The sequence below is a fragment of the Microcaecilia unicolor genome, chromosome 1 (assembly GCF_901765095.1).
Source record: "Microcaecilia unicolor chromosome 1, aMicUni1.1, whole genome shotgun sequence".
NCBI lineage: Eukaryota > Metazoa > Chordata > Amphibia > Gymnophiona > Siphonopidae > Microcaecilia > Microcaecilia unicolor.
In genome coordinates, this window is record NC_044031.1 from 362,875,930 (window position 1) to 362,897,966 (window position 22,037).

A 22,037-nucleotide genomic window follows, 5' to 3' on the forward strand; every position below is an offset into this window, starting at 1 on the left:
GTTATCTTTAAACCAGCCAAAAATAAACCAGATATTCAATGCCAGTCACCAGAAATGACCCGACATTGAATATCTGAGCTCAGTGCCGACTGCTGGAATTAGGAAGAAAGCTCAAATCCAGATCCTCTAGGGTGGCATTTTCTGAAATACTACCTGTTCCACACCCAGGCCCCAAGAGGCAGGCAGAACTCTGGAGTCTCAATGCGTGGATGAGACGATGGTGCAGGGAGGAGGGTTTTAGATTTGTTAGGAACTGGGAAACATTCTGGGGAAAAGGGAGCCTATTCCAAAATGATGGGCTCCATCTTAACCAGGGTGGGACCAGGCTGCTGGTGTCAGCATTCAAAAAAGAGATAGAGCAGCTTTTAAACTAGATATGGGGGAAAGGCCGACAGTCGCACAACAGCGCATGGTTCGGGATAAGGTATCTTGCAAGGATACCTCACAAACAGGGAAGATAGGGTTTCTGGATAGTGAGGTTACACAAGAGACCGTGGTAGGCCAGGTGCCCTTAAATACAACTAAAGATCAGACAAAAGATGGCAAATCAATAGTGTCAGCATCATGCAAATAGGAACAACAAACATATTCTGAAATGTCTATATGCAAATGCTAGGAGTCTAAGAAATAAGATGGGAGAGTTGGAATATATTGCACTAAATGAAAAATTGTACATAATAGGCATTACTGAGACCTGGTGGAAGGAGGATAACCAGTGGGACACTGTCATACCGGGGTACAAAGTATATCATAGTGATAGGCTGGACCAGACTGGTGGAAGGGTAGCATTGTATATTAACGAGAGCCTTGACTCAGATAGATTACAAATTCAGCAGGACAGAAATCACACCTTTGAATCATTGTAGGTTGAAATTCCATGTATAAAAGGGAAAAGGATGGTGATAGGAGTGTACTACCGTCCGCCTCGCCAGGATGAGCTGGTAGACGCAGAAATGATAAAAGAAATCAGAGACGCGAACAAAATGGGCAATGTGATAATAATGGGTGACTTCAATTACCCAAATATAGACTGGGTAAATGTAACATCGGGACATGCTAGAGAGGTACAATGCCTTGATGAAATCAAGGATAGCTTTATGGAGCAGCTGGTGCAGGAGCCGATGAGAGAAGGAAAAATTCTAGACTTGGTCCTCAGTGGAGCACAGGATCTAGTGAGGGACGTTATGGTACTGGGGCCGCTTGATAACAGTGATCATAATATGATCAGTTTTGATATCAACCGTGAAGTAGCTATACATAGGAAGTCAAACACGTTAGTGTTTAACTTTAAAAAAAGGAGACTATGATAGAATGAGAAGAACGGTAAAAAAAAAAAAACCTTAGAGGGGCAACTGAGAGGGTAAAAACTGTACAACAGGCGTGGATGATGTTCAAAAGTATTATCCTAGAGGCCCAGGCCAAACATATTCCGTGATTTACAAAAGAAAGACTGAAGTCCAAAAGACAGCCGGCGTGGTTGAAAAGTGAGGTGAAGGAAGCTATTAGGGCTAAAAGAAACGCCTTCAGAAAATGGAACCATCTGAAAATAACAAGAAGCAACATAAGGAGTGTCAAAGCAAATGCAAGGCACAGATAAAGAAGGCCAAGAGGGATTACGAAAAAAAAGATAGCATTAGAGGCAAAAAAACATAGTAAAATTTTTTTCGGTATATTAAAAGCAGGAAGCCGGCAAGAGAATCGGTTGGGCCGCTGGACGACCGAGGGGTAAAAGGGGCGATCAAGGATGACAAAGACGTAGCAGAGAGGTTGAATGAATTCTTTGCTTCGGTCTTCAACGAGGAAGATTTGGGTGGGATACCGGTGTTGGAAATGGTATTTCAAGCGGACGAGTCAGAGAAACTTACTGAATTCACAGTAAACCTGGAGGACATAATGGGGCTGTTCAGCAAACTGAAAAGTAGCAAATCTCCTGGACCGGATGGTATACATCCTAGAGTACTGATAGAACTGAAAAATGAGCTTGCGGAGCTTCTGTTAGTGACATGCAATTTATCCTTAAAATCGGGCGTGGTACCGGAAGATTGGAGGGTGGCCAATGTAACGCCAATTTTTTAAAAAGGTTCCAGGGAAGATCCGGGAAATTATAGACCGGTGAGTCTGACGTCGGTGCCGGGGAAAATGGTACAGGCTATTATTAAAAACAAAATTACAGAGCACATCTAAGGATATGGATTACTGAGACCAAGTCAGCACGGCTTTAGTGTGGGGAAATCTTGCCTGACCAATTTACTTCAATTCTTTGAAGGAGTAAACAAACATGTGGACAAAGGGAAGCCGGTTGATATTGTGTATCTGGAATTTCAAAAGGTGTTTGATAAGGTACTTCATGAAAGGCTACAGAGGAAATTGGAGGGTCATGGGATAGGAGGAAATGTCCTATTGTGGATCAAAAACTGGTTGAAGGATAGGAAACAGAGAGTGGGGTTAAATGGGCAGTATTCACAATGGAGAAGGGTAGTTAGTGGGGTTCCTCAGGGGTCAGTGCTAGGACTGCTGCTTTCTGATATATTTATAAATGATTTAGAGATGGGAGTAACCAGCGAGGTAATTAAATTTGTTGATGACACAAAGTTATTCAATGTCGTTAACTCGCGAGAGGAATGTGAAAAATTACAGAAGGACCTTACAAGACTGGGAGACTGGGCGGCTAAATGGCAGATGACGTTTAATGTGAACAAGTGCAAGGTGATGCATGTGGGAAAAAAGAACCCGAATTATAGCTTCGTCATGCAAGGTTCCATGTTAGGAGTTACGGACCAAGAAAGGGATCTGGGTGTCATCGTTGATAATACACTGAAACTTTCTGCTCAGTGTGCTGCTGCGGCTAGGAAAGTGAATAGAATGTTGGGTATTATTAGGAAAGGTATGAAGAACAGATGTGAGGTTGTTATAATGCCGTTGTATCGCTCCATGGGGCGACCACACCTTGAGTATTGTGTTCAATTCTGGTCGCCACATCTCAAGAAAGATATAGTAGAACTGGAAAAGGTGCAGCGAAGGGTGACAAAAATGATAGCATGGATGGGATGACTTCCCTATGAAGAAAGACTAAGGAGGTTAGGGCTTTTCAGCTTGGAGAAGAGATGGCTGAAGGGAGACATGATAGAGGTATATAAAATAATGAGTGGAGTGGAACAGGTGGATGTGAAGCGTCTGTTCACGCTTTCCAAAAATACTAGGACTAGGAGGCATGTGATGAAACTACAGTGTAGTAAATTTAAAACAAATTCATTGCCGGAGAACGTAGTGAAGACGATTAACTTGGCAGAGTTTAAAAAGGGGTTGGACGGTTTCCTAAAGGACAAGTCCATAGACCGCTACTAAATGGACTTGGGAAAAATCCACAATTTCCGGAATAACTTGTATAAAATGTTTGTACGTTTGGGTAGTTTGCCAGGTGCCCTTGACCTGGATTGCCCACTGTCGTGGACAGGATGCTGGGCTCGATGGACCCTTGGTCTTTTCCCAGTATGGCATTACTTATGTACTTATGTAACTACTGCCCATCAGGCATTTTATTCAGGAACACTTTCTTATTTGCATTCTGTTCTTCTTCCATATCTCCATCTACGGAGTCTTCAGTTCTTACAGTGTAACTACCGGACAGTTTCCTCCTACAGATGCTTATGGTGGATTCTTTAAGTCACACAGGGGCCCGATATGTAAAAAATTAGCTGGCAAATTTAAGAGCAAAATTTGCACATTAACGGTTAAGTCCAACAAAGCTGGCCAAACTCAATATTCAGCGGGCGACGCACAACTAGATAATCATGGAGACCGACTTTCACAAGCTGGCTAAGATTAGGGACATGTTTACAAGTTTGGTGGCTAAAGCTAATATTCAGAGCGGCATGTCCGGTCAGCGCCTGTCATATGGCTGACTATATATAGGTCTGTTTTTACATCAGATATCCCTTTTCCAGTTTTGAATATTCCTGTCAAACTCATAGCAGCTAAATTCAGCAATAGATATGTGAAGCTGCTATAGTTCAGATTTGAATGCTCTCTCATTTACGTCAATTTTATTTTACACTTTCTGTCATAATACTTCTTTTTCAGTAAAGTTTTACAGTGCCCTTCATTTAGTGGGCGAGGGGGGGGGGGGGTAGCTGAATGAGAAATGTTGAGACTGTAGCCTGCTGGCATGCGACTGTTGGAGGGTTTTAGTCAATTATTGTGCAAGTATTTATTCTGTAAAACAGTACATTATAATAACAAGACAAAATGATAAGGGGGAAAAATAGCATTTTACAATAACCGGTTATTCCTGATAACCTGCTAATGTACTATTCTTGGTTTTCATTTTTAGCCTGTTATATTTCATATACCTGAATGCTACTCTCAGCCATGTCTTTTCCCTGGTGGCAATACCATCAGCTAGACCAGAAGGCAAGGGCAGCGGAGTGGAGGTAGCAGGCACAAGCCCCAGCACAGCCCCAGCATCAGAGATATAGTAGGTACAAGGCCTACTGGGTTTACAGGCTGAGGGTGAGTTCTCTCCAGTTCGCAGAGGAAGATGCATTTCAGCAAAACTGCTTTAATAGAGCCACCATAAAAATGATCTCAAAGCCTCCACCCTGAGGAGACATGCCTTACCAATGGCTATGAGGTTCAACACAGCCCTGACCTTTCTGGCTACTGGCAGTTTCTAGCATGTCATTGGTGGCACCACAGGTATCACACAGTCTGCCACCTGCTATTGTATAGACTCCTGTATGCAAGCTGTGCTCTGCCACCTGAGTGAGTATCAGGCTTATTTTCGAAAGTGATCGCCGGCCATTTCCCGACATAAATCAGGAGATGGCCGGCGATCTCTCAAAAGCGGCGAAATCTTTTTTGACACCATTGCCGCTTTTTGACACCATTGCCGCTTTCCCGTTGCCGCGCCGGCGAAAGTTCAAGGGGGCGTGTCGGCAGCAAAGCGAAGGCGGGACATAGGCGTGGCTACCAGATGGCCGGCTTTCGCGGATAATGGAAAAAAGCTCCGGAGGGGGGACGCCGTGCCCTGCACCCGGGGGGGGGGGGGGATGCACAGCGGCGACCCGCCCCGGGTGTCAGGCACCCTCGCTACGGCACTGGTGGAATTATATAGTACGCAGATGATATTTTAATTTGGCTTCCTGTATCGGATAACCTAGACTTGACTTATACTGCTATCTGTTTCTGTATTAACAACATAAAATCCCAGGCTACAAAATGCATGCTGAGGCATAGTGCTTATAACACAAGCATTTTATGGTTTAGTAATTCATTACATTTTATTTCTTCTTTGATTCTAGTTGAGCAATTTTATTCTCTTCCTGTGGCACAAATATTTCAAATCCTGTGTATTGTTTTTGACTTGACTCTTTCATTTCAACCTCAAATCAATTGTTTAATGAAAAAAATATATTTTTTAAATTGAAACAGTTGAGGCTAATTTGCTCTTATTTTCACAACAATTTTTTTTTCTCTTCTAGTTCAATCTTTCATACTTTCTCAGTTGGACTACTGTAATTTGGTTAATATCAGACTTCCTCAGAAGCAACTTGCTAGATTACAATTATTGAAAAGCAGTGTTTCTAAAATGATTTTTCGAGGTGCTAAGTATGATAGAATCACCCCTCTGTTAATTCATTTAAATTGCTTGCCTTTGAAAACAAGGATTATGTACAAGATTTCTGGTTTAGTTTTTAAATCATTTCATGACCAATCCCTATATATATATATATATATATAATTTACTTTTTTGATATCTTTCTAAGTTAACATTTAGATCCAAGGACAGTAATCTTCTTTTTACTCTGGTTCAGTGTTTAGTCTCAAAGAAACACTCAAACCATTCATATTCTTTCCAGCCTGTTTTTCATTTGAATTCTTTGCCAATTGAACTGAGAACTGAAAATTCATACTCTTCTTTTTGTAAAAGACTTGTTTATTTAATGATTATTTATTTGTAACTTTTGTTTAAATTGATAATTTTTTAGTTTGTTTTGCTTTTTTAACTTTTGTACACTGCCTTGGACCTATTTAGACTTTGTCATTTAATATGCACCAGATTAGATTAGATTAGATTTTTGAAAGAGTAAAAAATCAATTCACTTTTACCTGTTCTACATCACTCAGGATTTTGTAAACGTCTGTCATATCCCCCCTCAGCCGTCTTTTTTCCAAGCTAAAGAGCCCTAACCTCTTTAGCCTTTCCTCAAATGAAAGGCGTTCAATCCCCTTTATCATTTTGGTCGCTCTTCTTTGAACTTTTTCTAATTCTGCTATATCTTTTTGAGATATGGCAACAAGAATTGCACACAGTATTCAAGGTGACGGACCACCATGGAGTATACAGAAACATTATAATATTATTTGTCTTACTTTCCATCCCTTTCCTTATTATTCCTAGCATACTGTTTGTTTTTTTGGCCATTGCCACATACTAGGCAGAATATTTTAGTGCTGACTCCTAAGGTGAACCCTTGTATCAAGTAACTATGATTAAGGGTCTCAGCATTTAGGGCTCAAAATTGTATAGTAGACACATTGTTCAGCGTCTCTTTCCAAGCACGCCTTCTCTTGAACTTCAACATGGCTACCAGAATGATATGGAGGGGCATAACCGAACGAGGGCACCCATCTATAAGAATGGCCATCTCTAAGGCCGGCTCCGTAAAGAGACGGGCAAGCCGTATTATCGAAACAAGATGGGTGGCCATCTTCCATTTAGATAATACGGTCGGGGCCGGCCAAATCTCAACATTTTAGGTCGAGATGTAGAGATCGCCGGCCTTAGAGATGGCCAGCCTTGGTTTTCGGCCATAATGGAATCTCAAATATGGCCAAATCCAAGGCATTTGGTTGTGGGAGGAGCCAGCATTTGTAGTGCACTGGTCCCCCTCATATGCCAGAACACCAACCGGGCACCCTAGGGGGCACTGCAGTGGACATCACAAATTGCTACCAGCTGCATAGCTCCCTTACCTTGTGTGTTGAGCCCCCCAACCCCCCCCCCCCAAAAAAAAACCACTACCCACACCTCTACACCACTACCATAGCCCTTAGGGATGAAGGGGGGCACCTACATGTGGGTACAGTGGGTTTTGGGTGGGTTTTGGACTGTTCACATTTACCACCACAAGTGTAACATGTGGGGGGGGGGGATGGGCCTGGGTCCGCCTGCCTGAAGTGCACTGCACCCACTAAAACTGCTCCAGGGACCTGCATACTGCTGTCAGGGAGCTGGGTATGACATTTGAGGCTGGCAAAAAATGTGTTTTAAATGTTTTTTTTTGGGTGGGAGAGGGATGGTGACCACTGGGGTAGTAAGGGGAGGTGATCCCCGATTCCCTCCGTTGGTCATCTGGTCAGTTGGGGCACCTTTTCGAGGCTTGGTCGTGAAACAAAAGGGACCTAGTAAAGTCAGCCAAATGCTTGTCAGGGCCGGCCTTCTTTTTTCCATTATTGGGTGAAGGCAGACATCTCTAAACCACACCCCGTCCCGCCTTCGGTACACTACCGACACGCCCCCTTGAACTTTGGCCAGCTCCGCGACAGAAAAGCAGTTGAGGGCGGCCAAAATCGGCTTTTCATGATGCCGATTTGGCCAGCCCTGAGAGAAGGCCAGCCATCTCCTGACTTGTGTCGGAAGATGGCTAGCCTTCTCTTTCGAAAATAAGCAGGATAGGCAACCAGAGTCTTCTGCATTATGGCCGGAGCTGACCCAGCTTAAGGTGGGTATACATGGATTTTCTCCTTGTGCTTCTCCATTGCTCTTCCTGCAAGACTAGAGAAGCTGTCTAAGAGTTCAGCATTCCACTTCTGTACCAAATGCTATCTTCGCTTCTCTTCCACCCCCCAAGGTTCCAATCATTTGAGTAATACCTTTGGTTTACCTCATTATATGACCATGTTGAAATACTCTTCTTTCTATTAATAATTGTGCCTTTATATGAAATCCTAGAAAATAACATGCAACATATTTATTTATCTTTGTCAAGGAATCATTGTGTAATATATGATTGTCTTAATAGTTAAGTTGTAACAGGTAACTTCTGATTTCTTGTTGCCTGTGATATAGGGGTTAAAGTAATTTCTTTATGGCTGTCTAGGGTAAACAAACGACAATGTCAGCCTTTCCTATAAGGAAGGGTAAGATTCTTTGAGGCATATTGTAATACTTAAGATCTGTTTGGGATGTGTATTGGAAATGAGTTGAAGAGTATGGCTGGATGCAGATCATTGATAATATTGTTTAGTTTAAGTTGAATGATGGGTTGTGCTTTCAAAAATAATATAAGAGGTGAGGAAAGACTGAAGTGGAGGTAGGGAGATATAAAGTTGATGGAGAAAAAAGGCATGACAATAACAGTCTCTGAAACTTGCTAGCACTTGTAAAAATACAACCAATATATTCAAGTTACTGAAGTCTGTTGTTGCCATGTGAATATCAACAAACTTCAAATTGGAGTTGTAATTAGCAGTCCTTTTTAATATGGATGTGCATACTTTGGTACATATTTTGAGGGTTCTTTTACTAAGCTGTGCAAAAGGGAAAGGGAAGGGTACCTGATATACTGCCTTTCTATGGTTTATGCAACTACAGTCAAAGTGGTTTACATAGTATATACAGGTACTTATTTGTACCTGGGGCAATGGAGGGTTAAGGGGTCCTTTTACTAAGTCGCATAAGTGTCTACCAAAATGGAGTTACCGTCCCACTACCACGTGGCTCTTGTGGTAATTTCTTTTTTGGCACACGTCCGATATGTGCATCTGAAAAATAATTCTTATTTTCGGACGCGCGTATTGGGTGCGTACCAAGTGGCATTTGACGCGTGTAGGTCATTACCACCCAGTTACCATATGACTCTTTACCGCTAGGTCAATGGCTGGCAATAAGGACTCAGACCCAAAATGGACACGTGACATTTTTCTCAGGGGCGCTAAAAAATGATTCTGTGCACACCCAAAATGCATGTCTACACTACTACAGGCCATTTTTCAGCCCCTAAGTGACTTACTCAGAGTCACAAGGAGCTGCACAGGGAATTGAACCCAGTTCCCCAGGATCAAAGTCTCCTGTACTAACCACTAGGCTACTCCTCCAAGTGACCTTAGTGCATGGAGTTTCCCTGTGTGCTGAGACCACTTTTAGTGCAGCAGTAAATTGGCCAATTTTTTATTTCCTCAATTAACGGCTACGAGCTAATTTCCTATTTAGTGCATGGCCATTAATGCATGAGCCCTTACTGACATTGGTTTAGTAGGTGTAAAGAGCTCAAGCGCGAGCCATGTACTAATTAGTGGGCACTGCAATGTGGCTTCATTGATTAGTGCTGGACACGCCTACTCACCGCCCCCAAACATGCCCCCAGCACTAAAAATTTAAAAGTATTTTTTAGCACGTAGAAAGTGTGAATGGATACCAACACTACCATGGGACACCTAAGCATACACAGCGGTAGTGCATTTTTCCCTACACCTTAAGCATGCATTAGTGCTTACTGCCCCATGGTAAAAGAACCTCTAGGTTTGTAATCGTGTCTTAAAAATTTAGCACATGGAAGACTGATTTAATGTTTGTTACCCACAAAGTAACGTATGCTAGGTAATAAACACACTTTACAAAATTCGAATGCATGTTAAAAAGTTTTTATGAATGCAAATGTGGGAAACAGAAACAATATCTGAACATTGGAAAAAAAAGTCCAATAATGGCCTGAAAATTCCAGTGCACATCTCTATGGTCTACTTCTAATATCCATTCTAACTTATACTAATTGTGGAAATGATAATATATTGTAGCTCTGAAATGACTAGCCTCTTTAACGGCTTATAAAATGGAAATTATTTACTTTAAATGTAAATGGCCTAAAACCTGTTTACAAAATATTCTCAGCTGTCTCACCAAAAAGCAATCAGATGTCATTTTTCTTACAATTTTGCTTCAAAGAAACATGAATGTTAACAGTTATTTTGCAGCCCTCAGTTAATGTGGCTTGGTAGCTCAAACTGGAAGCACAAGTTGGAGAAACTAAGATAGTGCAGTAAAGCATCTATGTTCCACAACTGATTCACCAGAATTGTTTTCACACTGGTAGTAGGAGTACTGCCCAAGGCAGTATTATTTTAGGGGGTGACTTTAATTGGTTTCTAGATCTTATTTTGTGCAGGCAATCTAAATGTAAAGTAAGAGTCCTACAGCCTGAATGGCACTATGTTCAATGGTTAGAGAACTTGGCTTGGCTGATCTACAGAAGTTGCAACACCCTACAGACAAGGGATTTACATTTTGTTCTCTTCATTATCAGACCCATTCAAAACGACTACTTCCTGATATCTGAAAGTTTACTACCCTCAATGATAACATCCAATATATACAGCATATTTATATCAGACCATATGGCAAATGTAATTACTATTCAGTGCCTATAGGCTACAAAAACTAAATATTCTTGGAAATATAATTTTGGCCTGTTAAGTAATGAAGATTTTCATATGATTATTTGTAGCACATTGAAAGTTGTTTTGAGTACATTAAAAGTGATGAAACATCCACAGCCACCAGGTGGGATGCCTTCAAGGCCTCACTGTTGTTAATACAAACCCTTTCCGTTCAGTGAATCCAGACTGCCCAATTTGACTGCCCCTATCGGACCAACCGTTCACTTGTCTATTAGATTGTAAGCTCTTTGAGCAGGGACTGTCTCTGTTAAATTGTACAGCGCTGCGTAACCCTAGTAGCGCTCTAGAAATGTTATGTAGTAGTAGTAGTAGTAGTAGTACCATTGGGTTAAACAAAGATTATAATGTTCTTATTTATCCCTGGGGTCAATAGTATGGAATCTTGCTACTTTTTGGGATTCTGCCAGGTACTTGTGACCTGGATTAGCTACTGTTGGAAGCAGGATACTGGGCCAGATAGACCATTGGTCTGACTCAGTATGGTAATTCTTATTTTCTAAGGTCTGAAGAATTTGTTTATTAGTTCTTGAACAAGAAACTAAAATATTATCACAACAACATAGTAGGCAAAATGACAATACTTTACTATTGCAGTTACAACTATTAGAGTTATAAAATACTATTAAGCCAACAGGCATGCTTTTCTATTATTCTCTTAGAAGGCCAGATTTTATAAAGAAAGTAACAAGAATGGCCACCTTTTTGCACAATGTCTGAAAGCTGAAAAGAACAAACACAGGGGTCTGTGATACTGTGAGTGAGGGCTGAGGGTAGGTCTCTAAATAATAACACAGCTAGCCAAGGTTGGTAAATAGCGTAAATGCTTTATTCATTAAGTCTGAGGCCTGTTGCTTCATAGGGTCAGGAACAAAAAGTAAAGTCTCTTTAATTCAGAGGGAAAAATCTTGATAAGGCCCAAACACAGTCCATCGCCTGTGACTGCCACACCCCAAACACAATGAAGAAATAGACATAATAGGCATCTCTGAGACCTGGTGGAAGGAGGATAACCAGTGGGACACTGTCATACCGGGGTACAAATTATATTGTAGTGATAGGGTGGACCGGATTGGGGGAGGAGTAACATTGTATGTTAACGAGAGGCTTGAATCAAATAGATTGAAAATTCTGCAGGAAACAAAAGACCTCTTGGAATCATTGTGGATCGAAATTCCATGTGCAAAGGGGAAAAGGATGGTGATAGGGGTGTACTACCGTCCGCCTGACCAGGAAGAGCAGACAGATGCAGTCATGTTAAAGGAAATCAGTGAGGCAAATAAATTAGGCAACGCAAAAATAATGGGTGATTTTAATTACCCCCATATAGACTGTGTTAATGCTAGGGAGGCACGCTAGGGAGGTAAACTTCCTCGATGAAATAAAGGACAGCTTTATGGAGCAGCTGGTACAAGAGCCGACGAGAGAAGGAAAAATTCTAGACAGTCATTTGTGGAGCGCATGATCTGGTACTGGAGGTAGCGGTCCGGGGGCTGCTTGACATCAGTGATCATAACATGATCGCCTTTGAAATTTGCTTTCGAAAAGGTAAGCATAGGAAGTCAAATATGTTAGCGTTTAACTTTAAAAAAGGAAGCTATGATAAAATGAGAAGAACAGTAAAAGTAAAACTTAGAGGAGCGACTGAGCAGGTAAGAAACCTACAACAGGCATGGATGCTGTTCAAAAACAGCGTCCTGGAGGCCCAGGCCAAACATATTCCACGTATCAGAAAAGGAGGCCGGAAAACCAAACGACAGCCGATGTGGTTAAAAAGTGAGGTAAAGGAGGCTATTGGAGCTAAAAAGGAATCCTTCAGAAAATGGAAGAAGGAACCGAATGAGGAAAATAAGAAGCGGCATAAGGAATGTCAAGTCAGATGCAAAGCGCTGATAAGAAAGGCAAAGAGGGATTTTGAAAGAAAGACAGCGATAAAGGCGAAAACTGATAGTAAATTTTTTTTTAGATACATTAAAAGCAGCAAACCGGCAAAAGAATCGGTTGGCCCGCTGGATGACTGGGGTATAAAAGGGGCGATTAAGGAAGACAAAGAAATAGCAGAAAAACTAAATGAGTTCTTTGCTTTGGTCTTCACCGAGGAAGATTTGGGTGGGATACCAGTGCCGGAAAAGGTATTCGAAGCTGAAGAGTTGGAAAAACTTATTGAAATATCTGTAAATCTGGAAGACATGATGGAGCAGTTCTGCAAACTGAAGAGTAGCAAATCTCATGGACCGGATGGTATTCACCCTAAGGTACTGATAGAACTAAAAAAATGAGCTGGCAGAGCTACTGTTATTGATTTGTAATTTATACTTAAAATCTAGAGTGGTACCGGAAGATTGGAGGGTGGCCAATGTAATGTCCTATTCCATTCTGGATGACGGTTTCACATAAGTATAGATATAAGCATTCACTTTATCCTTCATATAGATGGCTGATTAATTGCAATGAACCTGGTACACAGAGGATTGAGGAACTAGATTACCATGTCTGAATTTGATTGGAGATTGTTTAGCATCTTGTTCTTGCATAACCAGGGATTGTTCATTAATCTATTGTTCCACGGGAAATGTATATCATTATTATGTGATAATTTTGATCTTACTCCTGTTCCTTTGTGTTAGTGCGAGATCGATCAGTAATAACCTGTTACTTTAGAGGGATTTGATGGTATCATCAGATATGGGGCTGCTGGCCAGGAGTTATAACTCCTACAGGAGGGCCTGGCTCAGGTTAACTGATGAATATAATAATGATGCCTCCTACCATAGGGAGGTAAGTGCAAGAAAGCAGATAAAGGTTCATGAAAATGTCAGTCAGGTGTAAGCCCTGTGTAAGAATGCAATCTTTTGTATGTCTCCTCTCTAAGTTTGGTGATGGAGGATGACATGAACAGCTGCAATGGTGGATTTGAATCCACCACCCCTGAATGATAGGGCAGCTGTTCTAACCCCTAGGCTACGTGGAGGGGCATAATCGAACGTAAACGCCTATTTCCATGGGCGTTTATCTCCGAGACCGGGTCCGTGAAGGGGCGGGTCAAACCGTATTTTCGAAAAAAAAAATGGACGTTTTTGAGCTGGGCGTTTGTTTTTTTTTAGCGATAATGGAAACTAAAAACGCCCAGCTCAAAAACGTCCTAATCTGAGCCATTTGTTCGTGGGAGGGGCCATGATTCGTAGTACACTCGCCCCCCTGATATGCCAGGACACCAACTGGGCACCCTAGGTCAGTGCGGTGGACTTCAGAAAAAGCTCCCACATGCATAGCTCCCTTACCACGATCGCTGAGCTCCCAACCCCCCTCCCCCAAAACCCACTACCCACAAATGTACAACACTACCATAGCTCTTAGGGGTGAAGGGGGCACCTACATGTGGGTACAGGGGGTTTTGGAGGCCTCCCATTTACCAGCACAAGTGTTACAGGTAGGGGGGATGGGCCTGGGTCCACCTGACTGAAGTGCACTGCGGTACCCACTAAAAGTGCTCCAGGGACCTGCATACACGCAGGCCTCTAGGACTTGTTACTGCTGTATAACATTGGCACACCAGTTTACACCTGAAGACTAATCTCTCCGAAAACGTCCTTTATTGGAATAAGCACGCTTACTCACAGTTAACTGCAGATCAGAGGTTGTGCCCCACCACTGGCAACGAGTCTCCCTGGTACTGAGATTAGCAGGTCAGAGCTGGCAGAATGCTGTACAATGCCCTCTTTCAGCCACATTCAAGGTAAGAACTAAGTTCTCTAACGTGGCTAACACATGGAAGGGATCTAAAACTGGCTAACAAAAATGGCCACTACCTCATGGACTACCGGAAACACAACAGGGCACACTCTGACCCAGTAGGCAGGGAGAAAAGCACCATGGGAGAAGAGCCTACCAACTACCAACATTGTGAGACCGTAACATAAGCTAATGAAATCACCAAGCCCAATACCCTACACCCACCACAATGCAATGCTGATGTGACCCTGTAGTGCACCCAAGAGCCACATCTGACCCAGGGAAAGGCTGTGACAGGATCAAACATATTCTGCTGTCATGGAGGTGGGTACGGCATTTGAGGGTGGCATACAGGCTGGAAAAAAAGTTTGTAAAGTGGGATTTTTATGGTGGGAGGGGGTTAGTGATCACTGGGGGAGTCAAGGGGAGGTCATCCTCGATTCCCTCCAGTGGTCATCTGGGCAGTTGGGGCACTTTTTTGGGACTTGTTCATAAAAAAAAGGGTCCAAAAAAAGTGACCCAAAATCGCGGTAAAAACGCTTTTTTTTCCCGATTATCAGCTAAAGACGCCCATCTCTCCTCGGCTGATAACCACGCCCCAGTCCCGCCTCCGACACGCCCCTGTCAACTTCACCCGTTTCCGCGACAGAGTGCAGTTGGAAACGCCCAAAATCGGCTTTCAATTATACCGATTTGGGCGCCTTTGCGAGAAAAATGCCCATCTCCTGATTTGGGTCGAAATATAGACGTTTTTCTCTTTCGATTATAAGCTGGATTATATTCTATATAACCTTATGTCTCGGTCATCTGTACTGAATCTATTGGAGGACTAGATGTTCCTGGATGAGTGTGAAATATCTATTGCTATATAGGTCCTTAACTAGGAATGAGATCACTGAAACCACCCCAACAGTCTTTTCCCCCATGATGTTACTCCCTTATGTAAAGCCCCACTACAAATATCAATGTAGTATTTGGAAATATCTGTCATACACCTACCACCAGTGGCGTAGCTAGGGTAGTTGACACCTGGGGCCGGTCATTTTTTAACCCCCCCCCCCCCCCCCCCCAAATCCAGTACTAGGCATACCGAGAATACAAAACACTCAGGACCTATAGAGCAATTCTACCATACCATAAGCAGTCATTTCTACGAGTCACACAAGGAAAAGGAAAGCATCTTAAACACTACAGTGAGCACTAGAACATCAATTCACCTATTGTAAAACGAAACCAGACAGAATAGTACAGATCGTAGATCCTGCACAGTCAATGCCAACTGAAAGCCATGTCTTTTTCACAAAAGATACACCCTAATCCACTATAGAATAAGTAATCATAAACTTTCTGTTTAGACAAAAATTAAACTGAACCCCCAATGCCAGACTCTTCATACAATGCAACACCACAGAAACAGAAACTGTCCCCTAGTACTGTGCAAAATATAAAGACAGCAGATGTAAATTTGAAAAAACTAACAAATACCAATCACCACTTTACATATTAACAAATAGAAATAAAACAAATACAGAAAATAAAATAATACCATTTTATTGGACTAATACATTTAGCTTCCAGAGGCCAAAATCTCCTTCCTCAGGTCAATACAGTATAGTGCTGTTACAGTATCCTATCCTGACCTGAGGAAGGGGGTTTTGTTCTCTGAAAGTTAAGTCAAAATGTATTAAAATTAGTCCAATAAAAAGATTACCTTATTTACATGTTCTATTTATAAACATTTATTAAACATGGCTACAATACTATATCCTAAAGCAAAATAATAAAAATATATATTTACAGTTTGTTGTCTCTGGTTTCTGCTTCCCTCATCTTCTTTTCACTGTCTTCCTTCCATCCAGCATCTGTCTTTGCTCTCTCTCTGCCATCCAGTGTCTGCCCTCTCTAATGTCCCTTCCATCCACTGTCTGCCCTCTCTCTGCTCCTTCCATCCACATCTGCCTCTTTCAGCCACCATCTGCCCCAGTCTGCCATCTCTCTCCCCCTTCCATCAACATCTGCCCTCTCTCTCTCTCTTCCTTCCATCCACATCTGCCCTCTATCTCTGCCCCTTTCATCCACCATTTGCCCCAGTCTGCCCTCTTTCTCTCTCCCCTTTCCACCCACCATCTGCCATTTCTCTCTGCCCCTTCAATCCATCTGCCCTCCCTCTCCCATCCATCCAGGGTCTGCCCTCCCTCTCCCATCCATCCAGGGTCTGCCCTCCCTTACACTCCCCCCTTCCATCCAGGGTCTGTCCCCTCTCTCTCTGCCCCCTCTTTTCAGCCCCCAGTTCCAGCCCCCTTATTCCACCTGCCCCTAGTTCCAGCCCCAGCCCACATCTCCCACCTGCCCCCCTTTTCAGCCCCACTATCCCACCAGTCCCAGCCCTTGTCTCCCATCAGTCCCAAGCTTCAGCCCCCAGCCACTTCTCCCTGTCCCCTTTCAGCCCCTAGTTTCAACCCCAGCCCTTTTCTCTCACCAGTCCCGAGCTTCAGCCCCAGCCAGTTCTCCCTGTCCCCTTTAAAGCCCTTAGTCCCCACAGTTTCAGCCCCTGCCCCTTTTCAGCCCCCAGTTCCAGTACTAGCCCCCTTATCCCAACTACCCTCCTTTTCAGCTCCTAGTTCCAGCCCCCTTCATCCACCACATGCCTTGCATCCCCCTTTTCAGCCCCAGACCCGTTCTCCCACCTGCCCCAGGCATGGACCCATTTTCCCTCCTGCCCCCTTGTCAGACCCCAGTTCCAGCTTCAGACCCCTTCTCCCATCTGAGCACTCCCCTCCCCAGTCCCATTCTCCCCTCTGAGTACCCATCTGAGCTCCCCCACCCTCCCCAATCCCCTTCTCCCCTCTGAGCACCCATCTGAGCTCCCCCACCCCTCCCCAATCCCTTTCTCCCCTCTGAACTCCCCCACCCCTCCCCAATCCCCTTTGAGCACCCACCTGAGCTCCCCCACCCCTCCCCATCCCCTTCTCCCCTCTGAGCTCCCCAATCCCCTTCTCACTTCTGAGCTCCCCACCCCTCCCCAATCTCCTTTGAGCATCCATCTGAGCTCCCCAATCCCCTTCTCCCCTTCTCCCCTCTGAGCTCCCCCACCCCTCCCCAATCCCCTTTGAGCACCCCCACCCCTCCCCAATCCCCTTCTCCCCTCTGAGCTCCCCACCCCTCCCCAATCCCCTTTGAGCACCCCCACCCCTCCCCAATCCCCTTCTCCCCTCTGAGCTCCCCCACCCCTCCCCAATCTGAGTCCCCCCTCCCACCTCACCCGACCTGACCCGACCTGACACACCTACCAGGCACCTCCGTTCGCCTGCTCCCACCCTGTCCTCTCTTTAAAAAAAAATCGAAGCGCCGGAGTGGCAGGCACCGCCTCCCATCTGCCCTGCTTCTAAAAATCTCTTCAACGTCGTCGTCGGGTCTTCCTACATTCAGTCCTGCCCGCCCTCGCGGTAATAGGAAGTTACCTTAGAGGTGGGCGGGACTGAATGTGGGAAGGCCCGACAACGACGTTGAAGAGATTTTTAGAAGCAGGGCAGACAGGGAGGCGCTGCCTGCCACTCCGGCGCTTCGATTTTTTTTTTAAGAGAGGGCAGGGTGGGAGCAGTGGGAGCGGAGCACCCCCCCCACTCGCTGACACCCGGGGCGGACCGCCCCCACCGCCCCGCCCTTGCTACGCCACTGCCTACCACTCAACCTCCTTCTCCCTCTCACTCCATACAGACAGAGGACCTGAGCAAAAGGGGACATTATCAGCACCAGAAGGCGGACTAGTTCTGGGGGAGGTGAGGCACCAAATGCAGCCTGAGCTAGGTGAGTAATATTGCAGTGTCACACGCACACATTATTGGCTCCCTCTCCACTTTGTTATAATGGTCTAGAGTGCCACTGAGGAACCATATCACTGTAACCTATGTCCGTGTTTCCTACCTTGGTAGGACATCAACTAACCGCATCACCACCCAGAGTGGTTGCCACAGGACTGCTCAGGCAGACCCTGTGGGAGGGAGGAAGAAGAAGGAGGAGAGGATGAGGAACATGATGGAAGAAAAGAGGAGGAGGAAGAAGAAGAGGGAGAGGAGGAGGAGAATGAGGCAGCAGCTGCCCCCCCCCAAGCCCAACACCCCCATCTTGCCCACCCCCTTCTCTCTGTACCATTCCAAGAACAGCAAGACCTCCCTCAGGAGGGGAATATCTCTGCCATAGAGGGAAGTGTCCTTTTGCATGAGTCCCCATCTTCCCCAAGACATAGAGCTGAGTCTCATGTTGTTCCAGTGGTGGGTGCTGGTGCATGTGGAGCACCACTACTGCCTTCACTTGCCACTGGAACAGAGGCTTTCTTGTAGGAGGTGGGGTTCATACAGGACACCATTGATCATTGACTAAGGGCCCTGGAAATGGGGAAGGCCAGGCTGGAGGATGCTCTAGAGCAGATGGTGGCCACACAAGCCCACATTCTCTCTGCTCTAGACCATGCTGCCATCCCTGGACTCCCACCTCCTAGGATATTTAGTTGTCCCCACCTCCTGAGGCCAATCCTACTGCTCTTGGGGGTCACCTCCCTCCCTCCCCTCCACCTTTAGTGACCCTTTCCCCTTCCCTCACCCTTTTTATTTGTTTTATATATCTATCCCCTTTTCTGGATTATCATTCATTTTTCCCTCCCTCATATTTTTCAGTTAAAATCTTTACTTTCGCAAATTTACACCCCTTCACTAAAATTTATCTATATATATAAAACAGATGTGTGTGTTTGTTTGTCCATAACCGAAGAGCTACAGGCTCAGCCACCAAACCCAGCATGCAGATTCTACTCACCGTTGCAGAGGTTATTGTTTAGTTTCAAGTGATTTGGTTCATGGGGGCCCTAAGAGGAGGTAGAGCAATACCTCCATCTATTAAATGAATAGGCTGCAGGTAGGAAAGTTCTTTCTTGCTGTTGCTAAGTGACAAACTGCTTGGGACAGGGTGAGGGCTCAAAGACAGCTGGGTAGAAAATCAGACAGCAGCAGTGCAGTTGTCCCTCTCTCATTCTCTAATATCCTCTTCCTTGTACAATTCCAGTACGGGGGAGGGGGGGAGTCAGAGAAAGTATTGGGGTCAGACTGGGAAATGTGTGTCTATTCATGAATTCACTACCCTGCGAAGGGGAACGCGCCTTGAAAAGAAGGCTATATTTTGACAGGAAAATGGTGAAAGCCAAATGGCAGGCACTTGCTGTATTGAAAGAAACAACTAATCAAGAAAATCAGCCTAAAGAAATTGATCAGAAAAGAAAAGTTAGTGCGAGGTAGGGATCCAGTCTCCACATTTCTGATTTAAGGGACTATTAAACTCAATGTCAATGTCACCCTTTCTCACACACCCCTCAGCAAAACACCCTAATCACACTCAGCTATTCTCACACATACCCACTCACACTCACCCATTCTAATATAGCACTCAGCAAAACATTCCACTCATACTCACCCGTTCTTACACACTCCTCAGCAAAAACACCCCAATCACGCACCTCAGAATAGCACCCCCCCATTCATATTCACCCCTCAGTACCACACCCCAACTGACACCTGTTCTCACACACCACAGAGTAGCACACTTCAACGCACACTCACCCATCAGCATACTTATATAGTGTTATTGCACACAAATAAACCTTGCTTTTCTCAATTACAAAGTACTAACCTATCGCTGAGCAACACCAGCGTGGACCTCTAGTTTTATTATATATTGTAAATAAAAAAGCTTATATTACAACAAAATTGACTTTCTTTTCATCTCAATGCCTATGGCTATAGATAGATAGATAGAGTCACAAAATGCCTAACCACCCAACTGGGGTTACCCAGTGGCCACTTAGAGGGTCTATCCCCAGCACAGCTCAGATCCGCCTGCACCTGTCACTCATGCTCTACACTAGCACCCTCATCCCATCGACTGGGTCACAATTGCCTCTGGGCGAGTCTTCTGAACCCAAATTATCCCCGGTGATCTTACTGGAGCCACACTCCTAGTGGTTCCACAGTTTCCAGAAAGCACCCACAGACCCAACACACAAAGCACCGGGATTCTTTATCAGTCCAGACATAGAGGCAATAAACTAAATTACATAGTAACATAGTAGATGACGGCAGAAAAAGACCTGCACGGTCCATCCAGTCTGCCCAACAAGATAACTCATATTTGCTGCTTTTTGTGTATACCCTACTTTGATTTGTACCTGTGCTCTTCAGGGCACAGACCGTATAAGTCTGCCCAGCACTATCCCCGCCTCCCAACCACCTGCCCCTCCTCCCAACCACCGGCTCTGGCACAGACCGTATAAGTCTGCCCAGCACTATCCTCACCTCCCAACCATCAGCCCTGCCTCCCAACCACCGGCTCTGGTACAGACCGTACAAGTCTGTCCAGCACTATCCCTGCCTCCCGACCACCAGTCCTGCCCACCACCGGCTCTGGCACAGACCGTACAAGTCTGTCCAGCACTATCCCTGCCTTAAAATTTAATGAACAAAAAAATGTGCAATCAGCAAACAATAACAGGTAATTAATGAGGATTAATTATAACACTAACTAAACATTCGCTTACTTCCTAGAAAGTACCTGGGGAGATCATTCACCGAGCATCAGAAAAGAGATCTTTCTTTCTTCTGGGCTAAGACTGAAGCAACTGCCAGCAACAACTGCTGTGCAATTTCAAACTCCAGGTCAATCAGAGCCCAGTCAACAAGTTTTAAAAATATACTGCTCACAATACTGTAGATTCACTTCTTCACTAAGTGAAACTAAAAGAGGACATGCACTTTTCCATAACAGCTTTAAGCATAAACATGCACCTCCTGCTGGCCAAACTAGAGAAGTACACCAGATTTAATTTAGCCAATTTGCAAGCTTAAAATACACTGTCACACACACATTTTTTAACCCAGTTGGTGAAGATATTATTAAAAAAACTCACTTTAAAAAAGTTCAACACTTTATTTTGGACATCAAATTTGAAGGTAATTACAATGCAGTAGTTAGTGGTAGAGAAATTACGCATGTAGAGTAAGATAAAACAGACGAAGCAATTTGAACACATTTTTGAAGGCCCAATATTCTTAGACAGGGTTAGGTGGGTGGGTGAGCAGTAACTAAGGTGTGAACTGAATCTAGTTCCCCTGGCTCCTAGGCTACAGCCCTAACCTCTAGGCCACTATACCACTTCCCAGACCCCACAATATTTTACATTGTCATCACTGTGGAATTTAGATGTCCACCACCAACCTTTTTATGGCATGGACCAAAGCCCACGGTCCAGTGAGCAGGGTGCTGCAGTGGCACAGGATGTCAACATTCTGCATGTGGAAGTCAATGAGGAGGATATTGGAGACACAAGCATGGAGGCATGGGAGCAGGAGGATCATCTGGAGCAGCAGCCACCACCAGGGGAGGAATAACTGCATGAAGCTGATGAAGTTCTTGTCCACCGTAAGCATGAATAAGGACAAGAGGGAGAGACTGTTAAAGTGTTGGGAAGAAAGATCAATAAACAGCAAGTCCTGCTCAGGGAAGAAGTCACTGTCATGCTGGAGGAGCTATGAGCAGTAAGGGAGAGCGAGGGGGAAGGGAAACATGGGGTCACTCTTCATGTTAATATCGATCAGCTATTTGACTGTACTGCACAATGGGAATGGGATGGTGGATGGGAAGGAAGGGGGGGAATGGTGGTGGGGAATTCACAGCTATGTGGTTGTCCATAATATATAGCTCTTTAAATTTTAAAGAACTCTACCACTTAAACTCAAAGAATTATTTCATAAACACGTATGTGGTGACTAGATTGAAGTAACGTCTGTTTTCCCAAATTTAATTTA